This window comes from Triticum aestivum, chromosome 1B (assembly GCF_018294505.1).
Source record: "Triticum aestivum cultivar Chinese Spring chromosome 1B, IWGSC CS RefSeq v2.1, whole genome shotgun sequence".
Taxonomy (NCBI): domain Eukaryota; kingdom Viridiplantae; phylum Streptophyta; class Magnoliopsida; order Poales; family Poaceae; genus Triticum; species Triticum aestivum.
The window spans coordinates 432,841,246-432,849,993 of NC_057795.1; the positions used below are offsets into that span (position 1 = coordinate 432,841,246).

Consider the following 8,748-nt stretch of genomic DNA (forward strand, 5'->3'; position numbering starts at 1 on the left):
AGCTTCATTAAAAGAAGTTTGCCATATTTTTGAAGATCTTAAGTTTGCCATGGCAAGTTTGCCATGTTTTTGAACATCTATAAACTTTGCCATGATGGACCATGTAAAATTTTGACAGGTATGGAAACAGAATTTGCCGTGTCACTATAGATAATTTTGCCATGGCAATAAAATAAAATTTGCCATGTCAATATAGATAATTTTGCCATGGCAATAGAAAAATTGTCATTATAATAAAAACAGTATAAAGAAAACGTAAAATTGCCATGGCAATAAAAGGTTTGACATGGCAATATAGCTAAATTTGGCATGTCAATGAAGGTGAATATGCCATGGCAAAATAGAACAGTAAGTTTAATTTGCCATGATAGACTACAATATATAATTTGACTTGTATGTATAATTAAATTTTGTCATGGCAAGTTTGCCATATTTTTGAACATATTAATTTGCCATGTTTTTTGAACATCTTAATTTCCCATGGCAAGTTTGCCATGTTTTTTTAACATATTAAGTTGACATGGCAAGTTTGCCATGTTTTTTAACATCTATAAATGTTGCCATGTTTCTGAAAATCTTATGCTGCCATGGCAAATTTGCCATGTTTTAAAATAAAAAGGTGCTACGGCATATCACGTGAAATTTGTCATATAGAGCCTTATATAGTATAAGTTTGCTTCTGTTTATGAACAAGGACGGGGATGAAAATTGCCACGAACTTTGCAAGTATCAACTACATGAATGATCTGCGTTTGCGACAGAAAATAGGGGAAAGGGGAAATGGTGGCGAGCAGATGGAACTACTCCGACGCTGTGGGGAATGTCGGGTGGTGGCAGAGGGGGAAACTATGGCGATATACCTTCGGTAATATCCTCGTCGGTGGTTGCGTTCACCTAGAGCGTGACGGCCTGGTGCTCGCCGCGGCGCGCGAGGACCAATAGTAGAGAGGCGGCCCCGAAGACGGTCGTGGTAGTGTGGGCGAGCAGACGGCGCTTCGGCTCTCTTCCCGTGACGGCACCTTGAGTCATATAAAAAATTGCCATGACAACTATTTACTAAAAAAAAAGATGATAGGTACCAAGAGATTGTAAGTTTGCCATGTCAATTGATGATAATTTGCCATGACAAATGATCTCTTATTTCATAATGATTTGCCCATGGCAAAATATGTAATGACCATGAAACCATGTTTCAAAAAATGTAAGAAACTGTGATCATTTCGATGTAATGATTTATGGATACTTATGCGATGCAAGCATGCTATAGGGTCAGAAATGCCATGATATAGATCCTTTTTTTTTAATTGAAATTGCCATGGACCAAAAACTACAAAGCATTTTCAACTAATTTTCATGATCTATATAAACAGGCATATTATACGGTCCCTGTCCACTGCATTTTTGCAAGCCACTGTCCAATGCATTCTCATGGCAAAATCCACTACAAAAATTGCCATGGCTGCAAAATCATCACTCGACTGCATTTCCGGCCCTACAGACCTGCTGGATCGTATTCATGGGGATCAAACAACAAGCTGACTAATCAATCTAGCTAGGAAAAATCACAAAAGTACTGAAACGATCAACTACTGAAAAAAAGACAAAATGTACTAGCGCAGTGGACTAGCTAGCTAACCTCATGTCACGGCGGGAGGGGTGGTTCAGATTGTGCTTGCCGGCGACCCTGGTGGTGAGGAAGGAGGCTTGATGCGAGTGGAGGCTGTTGGCGTTGCCGGCGGCGACTCGGTCTCGACGCCGGCGCTGTAGGTGAGCACGACGCGCATGGTCCCTCGTCCACTTCTTGGTTGCCCTCCGCTTCATGCCGTCGGTGAAGCACGGGGGCTCATCATCGACCTCCGCCTCCCTCCGTGGCCTCTCCCTTAGCTCCCTCCGCTTCCCCCGAGAACAGCTCCCCGACGGCGTAGCGCATGAAGACGGCAACATCCCTGGCGACGAGCAGATTAGCTGCGAGAAGCACGACCTCGTCCACCTCCTGGTCGAGCTCCGCCGCCCCCGCCGCCGGTGAATCGCTTCAGCACCCCGCCACTGGATCAAGAAGAGGACGCCGGGGACGAGGGGAGCGCGCCGTTCCTGGCGACGTCGTCGTTGCGGGCAAGGTAGAGGTGGAGAAGAAGCTGAGCTTGGGGACGCTCGGCTCGGACCCGGAGCATGCCGGCCTGGTGCTCAGCGCCGGCGAGCTGTGGCAGTCGGCCTCCGCGGCTCCGCTCACCCTCTGTGGGGGTGTCAGTGTGTGGGGTGAAAGGATAAGAGAGGAAGAGAGCGTGTGGCGTGGGAGGAAAAGCATCGTCCGGGGCGAGGATCACTTTCACCGAACGGTTTCACTGTCTCACGTGGCCGTGAACCTCTGCTTTAAGATGTGTGGTCGAATCCAACAGTGAAAAGAGCGTTCGGCGCCAGAAGTCAGAATTCAGACGTTGGGAGTTATCGTTTCCGATATTTAAATATGTATGCTTTTAGCTGATCCTTGAAAACCATAATATGTTGATCGTACGTCTATCCTAGTCTCTCCCGGGTTTGTGCATCGTAGACCAAAAATGTCGTCCTTAAACTTTACGGAAATGTTAACGCTCACACGTGTGGGCGTTAACCATCTTGACCACACGCCAACATCACCGTTGGGTACATTGTGCACGAATCTTGGCATAATCCGGTCGTTTTTCTGCGCCACGTAGGACGAGTCGCGTGTGCGGTATGCGAGACAGTTCGCCCGCACGTTGGTTGCCCTCCCGCGGTCAGTGGTTGCCACTCGGGGACGTGCGGTGGAACTGCTATGCGCCCGCATGCCACGCGCCGACCGCGGTTGACGTCAAACACGTCGCACACCTCTGCCCCCTCTCCCTCACGATTCCATTTACTCACACCCGCATCCAACCCACTCGCACTTCAGACCATTGGAGGAGAAGGCGAGGGGAGAAGGCGACGGCGGAGGCGGAAGAATCGACGGTGTTCGCGGCGTCGGTGGTGGTCGCCGGAACGGAGCGGCTTCGCCGGAGCGCCTGCGGGGTGAAGGTAATGCTCGCTACAACTCTTGCAATCCCTTCGTGCATTCCCCCCCCCTTCCCTCCCTGTTCGATTCCTCGAGCGAGATTCGTAGAGATTCAGGCGATTCGGCGATGCGTCGGCGTTCCCGCCGGTGGCGAAGTCGTCTGCTAGCCGTTTTTGGTGGCACCGGGTAGTTTCGTCGTCGCTGCCGCGGCGGCCTCGTCGGTGTGGTTATGCCTATCCGGAGGCACGCACTAGTCTTGCATTTGGATTGGGCAGGTGTCTCCCGGTTTGTTTGATGCGCATTGATTCGAATTGGTGTTTGCAATCAGTTCGGGGGAGAACTTTGAGGTTGAATTTGAAGTCACTGTAGTTGCCATTGAACCCTAGATCTAGTTAGTTGGTTTTTGAAACTGTAGTATGAGGCAAACTTGGTAGTTTGATTAACTATCATGATTATATGGCAACTAACTTCCTGAACAAATGTGATAGTTGCCACAAATGTGTTCTCCCATGCGGCAACAAACTTACTGAAATGACTGTGATAGTTGCCACAAATAAGCTTCCTCATGCGACAACTATTTTATTGAATGACTGTGATAGTTGCCACAAACACGCTCTTGCACGTGGTAACTAATTTGGTGAATTACTGTGATAGTAGCCACAAACATTCTTTTTCATTGTGGCAACTAATTTGGTGAATGATTTGTGATAGTTACCAACTGCACTGGACGGCAACTAATGTGCACATCAAGTGTGCCTGTTGCCACTTGGATAGTATATTCATGTGGCAAATGGAATGTGAACACACCGTCTGTTGCCATAATGCAGATAGGACAGTGTGGCAAATTGGCTGCATAATGTGGCAACCAATTTTGCATATCAACTGTGTCAGATGCCATACATACGCTTTGTATGTGGCAAGTTTTTGGCTTACCACATCATGTCTGTTGCCATGTTACAGTCAGTACAATGTGGCAAATTCATTGTACTGCAGACGCAATTTTTTTGTTTTGCCACAATGACTTTGTGATATCTGAACACAATGTGTCGATTTTCAGGTTCTTGATTAGATGTGGGTTCATTGCTTTTTTTGTAGTATGTGTTGCATTTCAGCACGGCAATTTCACCCTAGCACATTTTTGCCGCTGAACAGGTGGCATTTGATTGGTGTATTTTTAGGACAGTGTGTGAGCTGCCACATCTTAGTTTTTGTGATGTGGAGGATTTTGTGACTTTCTATCGTACTATCTTGGGCTAACATGACATCTTCAACATTTTTGTTTTCAAGTGCATTTACCATCAGTACACTTTTTTTTACTTGATAATGCAACCAACGCGCTTACTTGCCACGTTTATGTTTTCGACAATCATAGGAGGGGTGCTTGTGTGTTCATGTTATATTTTTGCATTCACTAGTTGACATTTTCTGTTAGGTGGCAACTTCTTACCTCTTGAATTTACATTTCCACCATGTTAATTTGGTCTGTTCCTATCTCAGCAGAATGGCTCGTGGCGATCATCAAATTGATGGTGATGATTTCATGGATCCACCACAGCGTAATCGGGCAACTGGACGGAGAAAAGAGGGTGATGAGGTAACTGTCCACACATCCTCGCCCCTCCTCCTGCTTTATGTTACTGGTTGGCACCTCGAGCTTGCAGTCGTCTGTCATGAACTAAAATTACATGACATTGCAAAACATGGCAACAACTGATCACTTCTTGTCTGTTTTTTGCAGAAGAAGAAACGTATTCGCAACAGAGCCTCCCAAGAACGACTGACTGCGTTGACTGACAAATTCACCGATGATCAGAAGGGAGCTGCTGCTGAGATGGGTATGCAGGCTCTGATGGATGTCCGGTGCATGAACCTTGTCAACCCTGTATGCGACTGGCTTGGTGAGATCTACCACCCCGCCTCCAGGGAATTCGTGATTCCGGGATGTGGAAGACTACCATTGAACGAGGAATCCGTGTTCTGTACTTTGGGTGTGCCTCGTGGACATATCAAAGTCTCGTACGAGGTCAATAATGAGATAGAGGAAGCGTTGTCCCCCCGTTTGTTTCCTGGATTGGAATCCATGCCGAACACGTCTGCACTCGCAGATTCGCTGCAGGCCATGACGACGCATGGAGATGTTTTCAAGATGAAGCTACTCATGTACCTCATCTCAGCTGTTTTCGCGCCGACCACTTCTCTTCGCCCAAGCAACAAATGCTTCCCCATCATGGTGAATGATCCATCTTTACTACTTTATTTTCCTTCAATCTTTTTTGGCTCCGATGTCATTTGTAAAGCTAGTGTCTGCCAGTGTTTTCGATGTTTTTTTCCAGTTGATTTCTGATGTGGCAACCTTTTTGCCCTGAATTTTTGTGTCGTGCAGGCGTATCTGAAAAATGTGAAGAACATGAATTGGTGTAAGTTTATTGCCGACTTCCTGCACGATGCATTCTCAAGCAAGATGTACCAAAAGGGTTGTCGACTGCATTTAATGGTATTTTTACCAGCTCTTTCTGTGAACATTGTTTTTTAACATAATTTTATTCATGTATGGCAACCTGATCATAACAAGATGGCAACTGTCATAATGACAATATGGCAACTGCCATCATATTAGTATGGCAACTGCTATCACACTATGATGGCAACTGCCATCTTAGCAATATGGCAATTGCCATCACACTATGATGGCAACTAGCACATACAGGAGGCAACTTCTTCTTTTTATTCCATTCTTTTCATGCACATCAACTTGATTACTATGGGAACATAGATTATCATGTTTTTTTACTACAAAAGTACCCATGATGGCAACTGATATTTCTTTCTTTGTAAATTTGTTTTAAATCAGCTCATGTATGTCGACTGTCTTGATCTGTCCATCGTGGATTTCACTGGGATAGGAGGCCCGCCGCCTACGCACAAGTTTGCTGTTTCTGCATGGACTATCAACACTGTCAAGGCTGTGCTTGTCGCAGACAATGTGACTGATACCAAATATGGAAAACTGCAGGTTAGTTTTGGTTTCTCTCTCCACATGATATGTTTACAAATTTGACATGAGGCAACTGTCCGTGGTTCATAAGGGATGACTACCTTTTTTGTTATCCATGGATGTCTGCATATTGTATCCATGTTTGACTCCACATGGGAACTCTTTCATTCATGCTGAAACTTACCTTCTAACTCTTACATACTTGCTATTTTTTTTGTTTTTTCTAGCTGATGGCCAAGCACGCTATAGACTACAGCGTGTTTGGGGGGCCTCAAAACTTTGAAAAGTGGATGGACGTGCACTCAGCTCCGTCTTGCCCTACTGAGGTAATCAAAATATCTACATCTATGGTTTGCCGTGGGTTATTTGTTGATGTTGCGCAAGTGACTACAATATGGGTGGTTGTTGATGCTTCTTGTTTCGTGCACATGCGAGTGAGCATCTAATTGGGCAGTTTGCATCCGGAATGACCGGCTTGCTCGGGAAGTTGGTTGAGGGGTGGACGTCCCTCAGTGGCTCTGACAACGACGCGGTTGCCAGGAAGTTCACTTCATTTGTCCCAGAACATACACATTGGCCAACCGGTTGCCGTGGCCGGTATGACTACAACAGTTCCCAAGAGCCCGGTGACACACAATGATCTAGATGGAGACGCTGGCCTCAGCAAGGATGACGACGATGACATGGAGAATGTGCAATAGGACTCTGATGATGATGAACATGCTGAAGTTCGCGTAGGTGATAACAAGGGCAAGGATGCAACAGATGCCCCCCCATCAGAGAAAGTCAAAGAACATACGGCTGCGAGAGGCGAGGGGGTGTTGCCATCAAGGAGGGGGAGGGCTCCAGAGGATGTTGGGCAGGGTTCTCCTGGCAAGAGGTCTAGGACCGATCTCGTAGCTGCCAGGAGGAGGTTCGACTTTAATTTTAGTTTTTTGCTTTGTCTATTTTCTTGAAACAGACTCCTCCCTTTCCTCCACTTGTTTTTTGTCAAGCGCGGAAATGAGTTTGTTGTCTGACAATTGCCACCTTTTTCCCCCCAATCTCATACGTGCAGCGAGCCGACTGCCGGTGGACGAGCAGTTACGAAGAAACGGGCGCCAACGCCAACCCGTGTTTCTGCTCGGTTGAACAAAGGTGCCCCCACTGCCGGTGACACCCCTTCCACTAGGTCTTCTCCTCGTACGACGACGACCAACACCGGGGATCCTGTCGTGTTGCCAGACCTGAGGAAGCCAGTCAAGAAGTAGGTTTCTCCATGTGCTTTCATTGACATAGTGCTATTTCTTCTTGATTTTCCAATGCAACTGTTCAGCTTGTCACATGGTCTTCTGTCATCGTCCCCCACGTGGCAATTGTTGTTTTTCCAAATGATTTCTTCCTTCATTTTCAAGTGTATGTCAACTCCTATTGGTTTTTACATGACAACTGGCATCTAGGCCAAATGGCAACTCTTACTGTACCTAATGGCAACTGCCATATTTATCATTGGCTTGTGTGCTCATCCCATAGTGCTCAGTCATTTTTATCATTCTTCAAGTTGGCTAATATGGCAACTACTGATGGATTTTGTATGGCAACTGCCAACTATGTCACATGGCAACTCATGTTCCCCTTACATGGTAACTACCAGCTTTTCCACTTGTTTTTCATTTTTTTTAAGATTTCTACCATGGCAAATATATTTTGTTCATTTTTTTAATACCTTTTTCATGTGCTTTTCTTTTTTTGCAGGGTGAAGAAGACCACTATGCGCGGGTCCAAGCATATCATTAAGGACCCACTCGAACGCCTGCATTCAAAGTTGTCAACAGGGGGCAACTCAGATGTTCACGAGGCGCCAGGCGACAATATTGCTCCCACTAACTCTGATGCAAGTGGTCGACCATCTCCGCTGGCTGCAGATGTGCAGGCCAGAACAACAGGCATCCATACATCGGGGAGTGACGAGTCGGTATCTGCCAGGACAGCTGAAATAGTGCCAACTCTTCTGGCAATGAAGGATGCTGCTGTGAGCCACGCCACCCCATCAGCAAGCGTTGAAGTGGACGCTCCTGAGACCAACCTAAGCAAAGAAGATTCCCGCTCATCTGACACTGATTCCAAGCGCGTGCATGGTGACACTCATGTGTCCACGACAGAAGCAGCTAAGGCGGCAGTTCACAATGATATGCCATCTACAGGTGAGAGTCTTGGCACAACAGCTCCAGCTCCTGTCGGTGTAGATACTGCTAAGGCAACCGTTTCGCGTGCTGGTCTTCCACCTAGGCGTCGTAGCCCCTGCAAGCAATCAACAGCCATACCCAACGCACCGGTTGTAGCTAGGAGCAGAAGAGACGATTCTGGTTATGTCCCTGCGTCCACACTGTTCCCCCCACCTGCCACAAGCAATGCGATGGAGAAACCGGAAGACCGGAGCACAACTGATGCAGGTGTCAAGCCGAGCACGAGTAACGCAGGTGAACATCCGGATCAGAGTGCGCCTTTACCCGCAGTGGAAATCCCTAGCTTAAATCTGCGCACTTCCAAGCTCCCAGTCAATGTGGGTGTCCCATACAGCCCAAACAAGAAGATTGTCAAGAAAGCTGCGGCTGATACCGCTGACAATATGCCCCGCCCTACAAATAAGCCTGATCATTCTGTAGCGGCCGATTCAGATATGTTTGTTGATCTTTCACCTTTGGATTCTGCCCCACAAGTTGTTCGTGGTCCGGCAAGTAGGCATGAGATGCACCCAATGGCCTTC

At 46.9% G+C, this 8,748-nt stretch overlaps 1 long non-coding RNA gene across 1 annotated transcript; it reads right to left on the bottom strand.

Annotated features, from left to right (window-relative positions):
• Positions 1–632: 632 nt before the first annotated feature.
• Positions 633–2,320, bottom strand: LOC123129185 (uncharacterized). Its single transcript, XR_006463634.1, has 2 exons — positions 1,637–2,320; positions 633–1,019 (listed from the first exon to the last, which is right to left on the bottom strand). It is a non-coding gene; the product is annotated as an uncharacterized lncRNA (long non-coding RNA).
• Between the last annotated feature and the right edge of the window lie 6,428 nt (positions 2,321–8,748).